Genomic DNA, 8,674 nt, shown 5'->3' on the forward strand with positions numbered 1-8,674 from the left:
TGAAAAGAAAAGATGCGAAAAGCAAAGGAGAAAAGGAAAGATATAAACATCTGAATGCAGAGTTCCAAAGAATAGCAAGAAGAGATAAGAAAGCCTTCTTTAGCGACCAATGCAAATAGAGGAAAACAACAGAATGGGAAAGACTAGAGATCTCTTCAAGAAAATCAGAGATACCAAAGGAAAATTTCACGCAAAGATGGGCTCGATAAAGGACAGAAATGGTATGGACCTAACAGAAGCAGAAGATATTAAGAAGAGATGGCAAGAATACACAGAAGAACTGTACAAAAAAGATCTTCACGACCAAGATAATCACAGTGGTGTGATCACTGACCTAGAGCCAGACATCCTGGAATGTGAAGTCAAGTGGGCCTTAGGAAGCATCACTACAAACAAAGCTAGTGGAGGTGATGGAATTCCAGTTGAGCTATTTCAAATCCTGAAAGATGATGCTGTGAAAGTGCTGCACTCAATATGCCAGCAAATGTGGAAAACTCAGCAGTGGCCATAGGACTGGAAAAGGTCAGTTTTCATTCCAATCCCAAAGAAAGGCAATGCCAAAGAATGCTCAAACTACCACACAATTGCACTTATCTCACACACTAGTAAAATAATGCTCAAAATTCTCCAAGCCAGGCTTCATCAACATGTGAACCATGAACTTCCTGACGTTCAAGCTGGTTTTAGAAAAGGCAGAGGAACCAGAGATCAAATTGCCAACATCTGCTGGATCATGGAAAAAGCAAGAGAGTTCCTGAAGAACATCTATTTCTGCTTTATTGACTATGCCAAAGCCTTTGACTGTGTGGATCACAATAAACTATGGGAGATTCTGAAAGAGATGGGAATACCAGAGCACCTGATCTGCCTCTTGAGAAATTTGTATGCAGGTCAGGAAGCAACAGTTCCAATTGGACATGGAACAACAGACTGGCTCCAAATAGGAAAAGGAGTAGGTCAAGGCTGTATATTGTCATCCTGTTTATTTAACTTATATGCAGAGTACATCATGAGAAACGATGGACTGGAAGAAGCACAAGCTGGAATCAAGATTGCCAGGAGAAATGTCAATAACCTCAGATATGCAGATGACACCACCCTTGTGGCAGAAAGTGAAGAGGAACTCAAAAGCCTCTTGATGAAAGTGAAAGAGGAGGGTGAAAAAGTTGGCTTAAAGCTCAACATTCAGAAAACGAAGATCATGGCATCTGGTCCCATCACTTCATGGGAAATAGATGGGGAAACAGTGGAAACAGTGTCAGACTTTATTTTTCTGGGCTCCAAAATCACTGCAGATGGTGACTGCAGCCATGAAATTAAAAGACGCTTATTCCTTGGAAGGAAAGTTATGACCAACCTAGATAGCATATTCAAAAGCAGAGACATTACTTTGCCAATAAAGGTCCGTCTGGTCAAGGCTATGGTTTTTCCTGTGGTCATGTATGGATGTGAGAGTTGGACTATGAAGAAGGCTGAGCGCGGAAGAATTGATGCTTTTGAACTGTGTTGTTGGAGAAGACTCTTGAGAGTCCCTTGGACTGCAAGGAGATCCAACCAGTCCTTTCTGAAGGAGATCAGCCCTGGGATTTCTTTGGAAGGAATGATGCTAAAGCTGAAACTCCAGTACTTTGGCCACCTCATGTGAAGAGTTGACTCATTGGAAAAGACTCTGATGCTGGGAGGGATTGGGGGCAGGAGGAGAAGGGGACGACAGAGGATGAGATGGCTGGATGGCATCACTGACTCGATGGACGTGAGTCTGAGTGAACTCCGGAAGTTGGTGATGGACAGGGAGGCCTGGCGTGCTGCGATTCATGGGGTCGCAAAGAGTCAGACACGACTGAGCAACTGAACTGAACTGAACTGAGGAGCGGTGCTGAATCCAGCCCAGAGAGCCCACTGAGAATGTGTAATCGTGGCGTCGTCATGTGGCTAACCCGCTTTGAGAGTAACCCGTGGGTTTACAGGGGCAACCACAGTACCTGTTCTTAACTGCTCCCACCTGGACCTAAAGTCAGACAGAATCACGGGGGTCTGACCTAGGGAATGATTCTGTTTCTCACCAATGTTTTCTTCATTTGGAGACAGGGATCGGATGGTCGTGGGGTTTGATAAAAGAAGTCTGGAATTCTAAGACCAGTTTGATCAGGCGTCCTGCTCTTTGCAGTTAACCTGAATTGACTTGCCAGTGTTATAGGTTCATTAAATTCTCACCTTTGGGGCACCCCTGCCATGGCCAATGGCAGCCTAGTCATGGCTCTTGACCTGACCAGTGGACCTTTCTCCACGAACGTCCCCTGGAGGAAAGAACCTTCAGCTCCAAGGTCACCTCCTCCCAAAGGGCTTTAACCAGTGGAGGCGCCCCAGCCCCACCCAGCAGTCACCCTGTATGACATCACCCTGTTGCACTGAGCCCTGGGGCTGTCAGCAATCACACCACAAGCTGTTCTCTGCTGACTTACTGGATTCTTGGTCTCCCCCAGCTAGACGTTCAGCCCCAAAAAGACAGGGTGCTGTCTGGCTAGTTCAAAGTGTATCCCCGGCCCTAGGAGCCTACCAGGTCCAGAGCAGACGTCACGTTAGAGACTGTTAAAAGGATAAATAATAGTAATAGTAATAATAACTCATGTTAACTGCCTGCTGACTGTTTTTTGGTCCCCAGGTGAGGCTCAAATCAAAGGTTTTCATATATTAAGCCACTGAATCCTCCCAGCATTTTGAGGTAGGTACCCTGGCTGCCGCTTTGCACTGGCTGTTCCCTGTGCCTGGAATGTTCTTCCCTCAAAAAGCCACAGGACTCACCCCCTGCTCATTCAGGACTCCGCTCAAATGCCAGCAACTCAGAAGCCTTGCCAGCACCCTCTCAACCCACGCCCCACTTTAGGGGCTGAACTGCGTTGTCCCCGCCAAGAAACGTAATGGATTGCCCACCCCCCCACCCACCCCCAGCTGAGAATGTGGCCTCTGGGGAAGTAGGATCTGTACAGAGATCAAAACGGAATGGGGTCATGGGGGTGCGCCCTCATCTAAGAAGCGCGGTGCTCTTATTCAAAAGGGACCTTTGGACAGACATGCACAGAGAGAAGGTGCTGTGGAGACGCACAGGGAGAAGGCCTTGGGTAGACGGAGGGTTGGTCTGCAGGATTTACAAGCCTCGGAATGCCCAAGAGAGCTGGGAAACCAGCAGAAGCGAGGAGGAGACAAGGAAGGATTCCCCGCCCCCCGCACGTCCCCACCGACACCTTGGATTCAGACCTCTGGCCTCTAGGAGGGCAAGACAATAAGGCTCTATTGCTTTAAGCCGCCGGGTTTGTGGAACTTTGTTCACAGCCTAGGAAACCAAGACACACGCTTGTTTTTCTTCCTGGCACTTGCCACCACCTGCCACTGCACTGAGACATTTGTCTCTTTACTTCCCGCACCCGGCCTGGAGTGTAAGTCTGTCAGGGTCAAGGTCTAATGCTCATGCATCTGTTACAAAGCCTGACATGGATTTGTTCTTTCAAGAAGCATCTACTGAGTGCCTACTGTGTGCCAGGTTTTTCTGTAAGTGCTGGGGGTACAGCAGTGAATTTGGCAAATATTCTTTGAAGCTGACAGTCTAGGGAGAAGAGACAGATAATAACAGGAAATGGTGATAAGTGCTATGGGGACAAATATAGCAGGAAGGGACCCAGGGACTTTGTGGTGGGCAGCAGTGATAATTGGGGAGGACAGAGACCTCCAAAAGGAGGTGACAGCTGAGTGGAGGCCCCAAGGAGATGAGGGAGGAGGCACAAGGGTATCTGGGGAATACATTACAGGAAGGGCCGCGGTTCCCCGCCTAGAGATTTTGCCCCCACCAGAGGACACGTGGCAATTTCTTGAGATATGGAGATGCTGTGGACAGCCAGTACGGAGAGGCCGGGAATGCTGGTGACCTTCCTGAAATGCACCCCCCCACCCCCTATCCCTACAACAAAGCTAACTAACCAGCCCCAAACATCCGTAGCATGAAGTTAAGAAGCACAAAGGCATGGGGAGGAGGAAGGCCCACCCTGAGAGCTTCCTGCAAGTGTAGGTGCTGGGTACTGGGTGTTGGAGAAGGGCTGGAAGGATTTATACCAGGGCAGGAAAGAGCAGCAGAGGAGGTCGGAGGTCGCCGAGGGAGGGAGGAACAAGACGGCCATTGGGACCATTTTAAGGAGCTCAGTTTGTTTTCTAGTTTGGCTGCTTTGGGTCTTAGTTGCATCGGGCGAGATCTTTAGTTCTAGTTCATGGACTCTAACTGCAGCGTGCGGGCATCATGGCTCCGCAGCATGTGGGATCTTAGTTCCCCAAACAGGGATCGAACTCATGTCCCCTGCATTGCAAGGTGGATTCCTAACCCTCGGACCACCAGGGAAGTCCCAGGAGCTCCGCCGTTATCCTCAATGAGACAGGGAACCACTGGCAGCTTTTCAGTAGAGGAGAGACACAGGCTGGCTTACTCTGAAGGATCGCCTCTGGCTTTGCGGCTGCAAGTAGACCAAGTGACGGGCGAGGGCAAGAGGAGGGAGTCCAGTGGAGAGGCTGTTGGGCTATTTCAGGCCCCAGGTGAAGGTGGCCCAGATCAGAGTGGAGACTGAGGAGATGGAGAGAAGGGGTAAGGTTCTAGATCTGCTTGGAAAGTCCAGCTGATAGGGTTTGTGTGGGGTGGGAGAGGAGTGGATGACTCCAAGGTTTGAGGGCCTGGGTTGCTGAGAAGATGGGGTTGGTGTGGCAGAGATGTGGAGGTAAAGGGGGGAATGGGTTGGGGGAGGACAGAAGAGGGGATGAAGGGCTCTTAGTCTTACCGGTAGATGGCAAGGAAGCAGTTGAATAGCCAGGGTGGTGAGTGGGGGGAAGGGGGAGTTTGAGCTGGAGGTATAAATGTAGGAAGAGGCATCAGCGTATAGACAGTAGATGGTTGGATGGCATCAGCGACTCGATGGACATGAGTCTGAGCAAGCTCCGGGAGTTGGTGATGGGCAGGGAAGCCTGGCGTGCAGCAGTCCATGGGGTTTCAAAGAGTCAGACAGGACTGAGCAACTGAACTGAAAGGCATGATAGGGGATGAGATTTCCTAGAACTGGAGGTTCTAGGGACAAGACACAGGTCCAAGGGCCAATCCCTGAGGCTCTCCACGGTCGGAATATTTGGTCCTGACAGTGAACTCCTAAAGATGCCAAGAAGTGTCCGGTGAGCTGGGAGGAGAACCAGTCTAGAGGTACTTCCTAGAACCCTAGGGGAGAACGTGTCTGAAGGAGGAGGAGTCAGCCACCTCACCAAATGCTCCTGATCGGTCAAGTTGGCTGCAGCCTGAGAACAGACCATTGACTGGATTTACCAACACGATGACCACAGAAGCGCTTCACAAACCTAAACCTCTGTTGATGGACAGCCTCAGACGTCCTCAAAAGATGGTCACTTCAAGCCGTGGGAAAGCAGCTTAGAAAGACGTGTGCGTTCAAGCCTGGCTTGGGCATTTTCTAGTTATGTCACTTTGGACATGTTCTGGCCTGCCCCGATGCCCCAGTTACCTCCAACACTGTCGAGTAGATGAGATCATGATAAGTAAAGAGGCTCTTAGCCTCATAAACCCAGAAACGCCTTGTAGCGGGCAGTGACTGTTGCTGGTGTCTGAAAAGACACCACCGCTGAAATCGACACTCAAGGTCACCCGGCTTCTGCTGACATCATCCAGCAGAGAACAGACTGAGAATTCTCAACCTTTCAAGGACGGTATGTGCTGTTAGCGTGAGGTCGGAAACCTTCATGCTGCCTAACAAAGATATAATGCATATATTATGTTAATCTGCATGATTTTGAATAGGAAATGAATACACAGGGTACAGAATTAAAATATAGAAAGGTATCCAGGGAAAAATTAAGTTTCTCCAATCTTTTGATGCCCTCCCCAGAGGCAATGACTACCACCAGCTAACAGAAAGTACCCAGGCATCTTTCCTGGCAGTGGTACCCCCCCTCCTTTTTTTTTTTTTTTTTTTCAATCTTTTGGCCACACCTCACAGGCATGTGGGATCTTTGTTCCCCCTCCAGGGATCAAACCCACACCTCCTGCTTTGGAAGTGTGGAGTCTTAACCACTGGATTTCCGGGGGAAGTCCCAGAAAGGAAATTTAGACACAGAGAGACACGCACAGTGGGAAGATGAGGTAAACAGAGGCAAGGAAAAGATGGCCATCTACCAACCAGGGGGAAAGGCCCAGAAAAAAGTCCTTCTCCCTCCGTGCCCACACACTGATTTTGGACTTGTTGTCTCCAGAACTGTGAGACAGTACATGTCCGTGGTTTAAGCCCCACAGTCGGTGGGACTTCACTGTGGCAGCCCAAGCAAGCGTCTGTCGCCTTACCTGCTCCACCACCAGTGGAAGGTCGGCTCCACGAGCACCAGGGATTTATGTTTTGATTTTTTCCAAAATTTTTCATTGAAGGAAAACTGCCTCACAATATGGTGTTAGCCTCCGCCATACATCAAGATGAGTCAGCCATAAGTACACATGTGTCTCCTCCCTCTTTAGCCTCCCTCCCACTTCCCACTGTTTTTTTTGTTTTTTTTTTTAACATTTGTTTTTATTTATTTGGCTGCACTGGCTCTTATTTGCAGCACACAGGGTCTTCCATCTTTGCAGCAGCAGGAAGGATCTTCGGTTGTGTCTTGTAAACTCCTAGCTGCAGTGTTTAGGGTCTAATTCCCCAGCCAGGGATGGAAACCGGGCCACCTGCATTAGGATCGTGGAGTCTTAGCTACTTACTGGGCCACTAGGGAAGTCCTGATTTCTGTCTGTTTTTACCACTGCTGTGTGCCCAGAGAGCTACAGTCTGGCAGATTGTAGAGGGTCGGTACATTTCCAGAAGGAATAAAAGAAGGCATGTGTGGGCTCCATTCCTGGGCAGGGAGTGTGTTGGGCTGAAGAGGTGCGTAGGAGAGCTGTGAGTTACCTATAACTGAGGGGTGGGTAAGGATAAGAAAAACATGCTGTCTTGTCCTGTCTGGACACTGTTCTCCAAATACATAAAAGCCTGTGTGAAAGGTTACAGATGAGAAAAGTCAAAGGTCAGAGAGGGGAAGTGTAGTAGGTTGATTGATGGCCCCTAAAGATATCAGAACCTGTAAATGTTTCCTTATTTGGAAAAGGGGACAAGTCCGGATGCGATTAAATGGAGGAGGATTTCAAGATGCGGAGATTATCCTGGGTTTTCCAGGTGGGCCCTGACTGCAACCTCATGTATGCATCCCTCTAACAGAAAGGCAGTGGGAGACTTGAAGACAGAGAGGAGACCATGTGACCACAGATGCCGAGACTGGAGTGATGTGGCTGCAAGCCAGGGAAAGCCAGCTGCCTCAGAAGCTGGAAGGGGCAAGAGCCTCCAGCTCTGTGACACCTTGATTTTGACCCAGTAACACTGATTCTGGACTTCTGAGCTCCAGAACTGTGAGACGATAAATTTCTGTTGTTTTGAGCGGAACGAAAGCAAAAGCTGCCTAATTCTGTATAAGTCCAGGTGTTAAGGACACTGCATGGGCCTCTACCCCGTCCCGATGCCCCAACCCTGGACAGAACCACCATCATTTTATCCCTGGACCTTCACGTATGGCTCCTTTCCTAGTCCCCTCACAGCTACACTTTCCCCCACATCACAGTCCTGTACCTTCTCCATACCTAGCGTGACCTGAGGATTTTGTTTCTCCCCATGTCTAAATCCTGCCTTTTCACTGCACTTTGGATCTCTTGCAAAATTTCTTTTCTTTTTTTTTAATTTGTTTATTTTTTATTGAAGGATAATTGCTTTACAGAATTTTGTTGTTTTCTGTCAAACCTCAACATGAATCAGCCATAGGTATACATGTATCCCCTCCCTCTTGAACCTCCCTCCAATCTCCCTCCCCATCCCACCCCTCTAGGTTGATCCAGAGCCCCTGTTTGAGTTTTCTGAGCCATACAGCGAATTCCCGTTGGCTATCTATTTTACATATCGTGATGTGAGTTTCCACGTTACTCTCTCCATCCATCTCACCTCCCCTCCCCTCTCCCCATGTCCATAAGTCTATTCTCCATGTCTGTTTCTCCATTGCTGCCCCGTACGTAAATTCTTCAGTACCATTTTTCTAGATTCTGTATATATGCTTTCTCTTTTGGACTTACTTCACTCTGTATAATAGGTTCTAGGTTCATCCACCTCATTAGGACTGACTCAAATGTGTTCCTTTTTATGGCTGAGTAATATTCCATTGTGTATATGTACTACGACTTCTTTATCCATGCATCTGTCAATAGATATCTAGGTAGCTTCCATAAAAATATGGAGCACTTCACGAATTTGTGTGTCATCCTTGTGCAGGTGCCATGTTAATCTTCTCTGTATCATTCCACTTTTAGTATATGTGCTGCTGAAGTGAGAACCAAAATTCTTAAAAAAAAAAATTATTTCCTGTGCTGGGTCTTAGTCACAGCATGCAAGATCTTTGATCTTTGTTATGGCACCTGGGATCTCTAGTTTCAACATAGGAATTCTTCGTTGCAGCGTGTGAGATCTAGTTCCCTGACCAGAGATGGAACCTGGCCCCCAGCACTGGGAGCACAGAGTCTTAGCCACTGGATCACCAAGGAAGTTCCTCTTCCAAAATCCTCGACACTGTCGACAAGACCCAG

The 8,674-nt window shown here is 48.4% G+C and overlaps 1 non-coding gene across 1 annotated transcript; it reads right to left on the minus strand.

Annotated features, from left to right (window-relative positions):
• Positions 1 to 8,318: 8,318 nt before the first annotated feature.
• On the minus strand, positions 8,319 to 8,425 carry LOC112449425 (U6 spliceosomal RNA). The gene has a single exon (XR_003037994.1). It is a non-coding gene; the product is annotated as a U6 spliceosomal RNA (small nuclear RNA).
• Between the last annotated feature and the right edge of the window lie 249 nt (positions 8,426 to 8,674).

The sequence above is a fragment of the Bos taurus genome, chromosome 13 (genome assembly GCF_002263795.3).
Source record: "Bos taurus isolate L1 Dominette 01449 registration number 42190680 breed Hereford chromosome 13, ARS-UCD2.0, whole genome shotgun sequence".
Classification (NCBI taxonomy): domain Eukaryota; kingdom Metazoa; phylum Chordata; class Mammalia; order Artiodactyla; family Bovidae; genus Bos; species Bos taurus.